General features: G+C 37.9%; 1 protein-coding gene across 1 annotated transcript in view; it reads left to right on the forward strand.

Moving 5' to 3' along the window:
- The window catches only part of LOC126760570 (uncharacterized), a 439,995-nt gene that overhangs the window by 328,701 nt on the left and 104,881 nt on the right, over nucleotides 1-6,413 (forward strand). The gene's annotated exons all lie outside the window — the stretch shown is intronic.

Below are 6,413 nucleotides of genomic sequence, written 5' to 3' on the forward strand. Positions count from 1 at the left end.
GGGCAGCAAACGTTCTTCGGCTTCAATTCAAGGAACACACACACACATACGCATGTAGATATGAGTGTTACGAGAGCAAAGCTGAGATTCGTCTCAGCGTATACATATAGTCCCGTTCATTGTAAAATGTTTCAAACGCTCACACGCACACACACAAACAAACACAGTGATGTACGCGCTTCTCGCAAAATTTTCATGGTTGGATGCTGTGTTGTTGGTGCAGCAGCACAGCATCACAGCAAAAGCTGCAAACGCTTTGTTGAACGGCCTTGCGCATTGCCTTGCGAATTCGCGAAAGCTCAGCGCCGCTCGTGAGCATAAAGCTGCATTTCGTACGCGCACGAGCGGCTTGGTGGCGTTGTGAGCGCCGAAGGGCGGTTCAATTTGAATAGGCGAGCACATTACAAGAGCGCTCAAGCATGCCAATTGGTTATATACACACATATACTTTCATACATACATACATATACTTTCATACATACATACATATGTACACACATGTCGACTCGTGTGACCGTTGTATATTTTCGTAACTGCAGTTATTGGCGCTTAAACACCCAGTCACCCACTAATTGACAACCTGACTCACACTCTCCATATTTATTAAGTTGATTTCATTTCGTTATATACAAACATATGTATACATATATGTACACTGGACATACATATGGGAAGTAAATTGGTGATTCGAGGCCGCAGCCCGTTTGGTTTGTGTAGAATTTAAGAAGTGAAAAATGATCTCAGAGCTATAATCGACTAAGCGATTTCGATGGAATCCGTAAAAGCGCGCTAATCACTTCTTCGTTTCGCTAGTTCGCCGACAATTCTACAAAATTAACTAAAGCCTTTCGTAGAAAGGTCTTCCCGATCCTGCTTTTTTGGCAACTGAAGCCATGAAATTGCGTATGCTCAGAGCTGGAGTCTAGATTCGCATGACCTACTCTATCCCCTTCATCGAGACGGCCTGTTGGATCTAATGAATCTGGTTTTAAAAAAATTTTAAAGAAAAAAGTCTCTGGGTACTAAAAAGGCAAATAAACTAGAGTGTTGATTTCAGAAATGTTCGGTTCAGCTATTTTTTCGATATTTATTCCTGATCTCTACAACGGTGTTGAGGTTTTCCTCTTCCTCTGCGGGTTCTGCGTCGAATACCTTCAGAGCTTTGTGTTTTCATCTATACGAACCTAGGCGGCGTAGCCCCAATCTTTTGATTCGCTGAACTATGCCAATGCCGTGTCTCGTAGAGCTCATCATTCCATCGACTGCGGTACTCGCCGTTGCCAATGCGCAAAGAACCATAAATGTTCGGCAAAACTTTCCTCCCGAAAACTCCTAAGACCGACTCATCAGATGAGACTTGTGCTTGTATTATTTTCTTCAGCAATGGATAGAAGAAATCCTTGTGTAAAACTTCACTTGATATCTATACAGCTCAGAGAGTCCCTTCCCGTTCCTGACGCAGCTTTTGGTGTTACTCAATGTCAACTTTCACAACCGTATTAGCTTTTCGGGGTGCCAAGTTCAGTCAGTTCAGCAGTTTCCTTTCGTTTAGTCGCTCCTTCAGAGTTCGACCTTAGATTTGAAGGCAGATATTATATCCGGGTGAAGTGTAGGGTTAAACTGAGCACAAATACCACCTATTCATTATTAAACTGGTAACTTTTCTTAGCCTGGCAGCCTATTTCTGCTAACGAGAAAGGCTTAATACTTGATGATTAGACATTTTAATAACCTTGCTGCATATTTTTCTATAAAATAAATTGATCAAATTTGATCCGGACTGGTCCATTTATACTGTGTTGGTGTTTCGCAAATTCTAGTCAGCGAGGCGAAAAGTTGGTATACATTTTATCGCCGGTCAATTCTTTTTATGTGTTCGTGCTGACGAACGTATACTTCTTCTACGTCATTACGAGATGCGATGCGCGAACCTGATTTATCTAGCTCCAATACCTTCAGTTCAATGAGTTTTGATGAAGTATAATTTGACTTGAACCATGAGCAGGTGCTCATATATTTTTTTAAGGTACATCACGCCTGTCGTAGTGTCAGTAGGTCTGAAGACCACTACATACTCATTGAGCCCTTTAAAATAATTGATGGCTATTTCGAAGCCCTTTAATTGAAGGTATGAATCACGTTTTCTATAAATTTAGAAAATTATCTGTAATTATTCGAAGTTTTGGTTCAAGAACTGGCTTTAAGATATTTCCTTGCAGTTAATAATAGTTAATACTTCCAGCCTCTGATTATACGACTAAATTCGTCTCAATACGCCAGATACTCAAAAGAATAACAATAACAAATAGACCTATTGATTAACCCGTTCCCATAACAGTTGGAAGGAACCTGAAATAATATCTGCTCGAATTTCTTTTCCTGCTACAACAAAAACAATATCAACCAACGAGTTAGACATTGTAATGTAAGCATATAGTATATAGCAAGATACTCTTCGACAAAAGTTTAGGGTCGTTTGGGGTCTTATTATCTGAAATGAACATATGTATAATTTATAGGTCTTCAGAAAATTGTATATATTTAAGCATTAAAAAAGTAAAAAAAAACTATGTATTATTAGAAAACAGGATTAGTGGTTCTCTACAATAACCTTTCCCAAATTCCTGAAAGTTTGCTCTAAAATGAGCACCCTAGTACATTATGTTTTCCTACACTCTATACTATACAGCACATATGTCGATGATATGAAGGCATGTGGATTATTTTTATCTCACTTGTACTGCTTATTCGCAAATCACTACAAATTTATGTAAGTGAGTCTGCAGAGCTTTTTCTATTGACACAATTACTCTTCTTGTCTATGACCTTTTGCAATTTTCGCGGCATGCATGCACACATCACTCACTCACTCACTTATTTATGTATATAGGTATGTATGTATGTGTACTTATAGATGTACTTCTTTATTTATACTTGGGTCCGTATGTCTATGGTTAATTTTATTGCCCACGTTATTCTTAGAATCTTCAGTTTCGTGATTTGGTTTGATTGTGTGAATCCCTCAGTTATATGCTTAAAATAGCACGTTAAATTAATGACAGTTATAGTGTTTACAATTTATGTATATTTTTTAAAATGCCTGTTTTGATATTCGTGGGAAGCGAGTTCTTAACAGCAGTCGAAATATGAAGAAATATGGGAGGCTTTTATAGAATTCCAGTAAAAAATTTCACATATTCGGAGAAGACAAATTTAGAAAAGATTTAGAAAGGTTAACCACGTGCTAAAGGATCAATGTGGTGAGCTTACCAGACAGGAGTGTAGAGAACGGCTGAATAGTCTAGCGGAAAGTAACAAAGTGCAACTCATCTGGGTGTTCAGTCACAAAAGAATAGTCGGGAATGAACTGAGCTCGTCCGCTCTGCAGCGTCCACTAACGTGGTAGGACTTGAACACTTCAACGAGGTGGGTCCTCTTATCCTAAAGGAGCTGTTCTGTAAGGACTCCTTCTTCATCTTCTCAAAGAGAGGTATTGGCAACCACTCCTAGGCATGCGCTATCTCAAGTTTATAACCTCAGCGGGTTTAAATATGTAATAAAGCTTCTACAATAGACCTAAATTAGCGGTGCAGGCCTTCACTATATATCTTGACCAGACTTAGCCATATCCGTCAGTCCGTATGTTCACCAATTAGTTTCTTAGTTTGTGAGATTTTGTTTACAAATCGTTAAACTTTATTACGGAAATTCAAGTTTCGTAAAGAATGTGTTTCGCGTGCTTCGCTCAACTTATGGTCAAAATAATCTGCCTACTAAGCGTACTATTCGCAACACCAACATCCAACTTGAGACCCAGCATTCATTATTTGATAATATTCGACCAAATAGAGAAAGTCCAGAACGCAGTGAGGAAAATATAGCAGCCGTAGCTGAAAGCGAACACGAAGACCGTTGAGAGTCGTTTCGGTGCCGTTCGCAGCAGCTCGGACTGACGTATGGAACGACTTGGCGCATTTTACGTCGAGATCTTAAATTGAAAACGTACAAAATACAGCTTGTGCAAGAATTATGGGCTCTTGAAAAGTTCCAAGAAGATCCGACGTTTTTAGCTCAAATTTTGTTCAGCGATTAAGCCCATTTCAGGCTTACTGTGTATGTAAATAAACAAACTTGTCGCCTTTGGGACAAAGAGCAATCTGAAGAAATTCAAGTCCTGCCATATCGTCCAGAAAAAACAATGGTTTGGTGTGGTTTATGTGCCGGTGGAATCATCGGTTCATATTTCTTCAAAAATGATGTCAGTGAGATGGTAACCGTCAAGGGCGACCTTTACTACGCCATGATAACCGACTATTTGATGCCTTAAGTTGATGCTCGTGATCTCGGCGTCATTTGGTTTCAACAAGACAGCGTCTGCGAGCGGTAATATAGCTTCTGTGCAGTCGAAGATATCGTAGGTTTTTTTTTATTTTTTAGGGGATCTTAAGTTTCCGTAATTCCGTAAGATCTAAGTATAAATTATAATTTATTTATTTAGCTGGACTTTGATTTCTAGTTCATTTAATTTTTTAATAAAATACTTTTAATAATTAATCGGTTAGATTTATTTAAGTAAGAAAAATTCAAAAGATTCCACAAACAGAGTTGGAAATGTTACGTTTTTATCACAAGTAGCCTTTATCGCTCATCCAGTCTCTATTTATATATAATATAAACTCTCTTTCTTGAAGTCGGTTTGAGCATAAAAAATAATGAGTTACTACTTCATCTCTTTCGGAAAAGCTCACAAACATACATACAAATGTATAGCCATGAATATTTCGGTGAAAGCTTCAATTTTCAACAATCTCCACTCTTTTCTCTTTGCTCTTATTCTGTATCACTGTCACGTATATGTACATATTTTTATATACTTATATATATGGAATATTTGTTATTATGTATTTAGCTATTTGTATATACAAGTGTTTTAAAATAATTCAGTTTCTCCCACGCATGTTTTCGCTCTTCTATTTTGCCTTTATTCGCTACAACAAAATGGGAATTTTCATTCACTTCATTGTGCGGTTTATCCTGACACGCACACACTCACACTCATCATGACCAAGGGCGTACACTGGCGCTACCTATATGCTATCCATTGCAATATAAGAGTATATATATATATGTATATGTATATATATATTGACATCGGATTTCAGCACACCACCTCGCGGATGCAAGGAAAGTGGCGCAAAAGTGTATCCACAGATGGGTGGGTATCCATCCATCCATCTGTTTCGTCTAACTTTTGTGGATTGCTGTTGGTCAAGGGTTGAGTGCTGGTTAATGTCGAATTGGGGTTTGTCGTGCGTTCAAAGGTTTTGAATGGTTCACAGAAGAATTTAAATATTTATTTTTGAAAGTTTTTGCCAATAATTTTGACATAAATATTTATTATATAAAGTATAAATATTTCTAAGATACGTCTGAAAATCATGAGATCATTAACAATAACAATGAGGAGTAAAAACATTTTTCGAAAACCGGAAATTGAACTGATGAAAATTGCCCCGGACTCTCGACTTAAACTACGCGTACAAGCCGATTAAGTTTTTTTCAGTTGTTTTCCTATGTTGGTACAACATTTTGAGTGAAGTTTGGTCTCCATATGTCTAGTAGTGTCTGTTTGGCAACTGCTTGTTTGCGACATGAAAAGCTAGTTTGGCGATTTTTATCATCAAGCGAACATTTACGGATATAACCAAGTCGCTTAAAATTGCGCGTTTCCAACAAGACGATGGATACGAAATCAAAGAAACTATTGCAGAAGTGGTTTGCGGAGTCTACTTTATCAAGAACACAAGTATTTGAGTAGGAAAAAGCATTTAGTGTAGGTCGAAAGCTTTCATTATGCGAGTCTTTCATCACTACCTCTTTTAATGGCGATAATTTCGAAAAAGTTCGAAATACAATGCTTGAAAATTGTCACGTTGGCATCGAAGAAATAGCAGAGGATCTCTCCACCTTTTGGTTAAAGGTTTGGGTATGAAAGTCACACTAAAAGACCTGAATTTTTTGCGAAAACGATGTCGAGCAGAAGTCGCAAAAGAGATGCTTGACAAGCTGAGGACCTTATATTACTGCTGATAAGATGTGAGTTCATGAAGTATGAATATGACGTCTAAACTATCCAACAATCTAGCGTACTGCGTTCAAAAAAATAGCCGAAACCGAAATAAAAAATTGCTGAAGACACTGAAGGCCATCTCAGTCGAGGCTTATAACAAGTGTATTGAAAATTTGTTTATATTTTGAAGGCGATAAGAAAAGTGTGTTTGAAAATACTCGAAAACGTAATCCATATTTCAAAATGCTCTGGGCATCACTCACTAGATCATCTCGGGGGGTTCTATAAGAGTATGCTCCGGTCTTGAAACCTTTTGCTAGTTGCCGCATCCCATTGTTCCCTT

The sequence above is a fragment of the Bactrocera neohumeralis genome, chromosome 5, assembly GCF_024586455.1.
Source record: "Bactrocera neohumeralis isolate Rockhampton chromosome 5, APGP_CSIRO_Bneo_wtdbg2-racon-allhic-juicebox.fasta_v2, whole genome shotgun sequence".
In the NCBI taxonomy this organism is placed as follows: Eukaryota; Metazoa; Arthropoda; class Insecta; order Diptera; family Tephritidae; genus Bactrocera; species Bactrocera neohumeralis.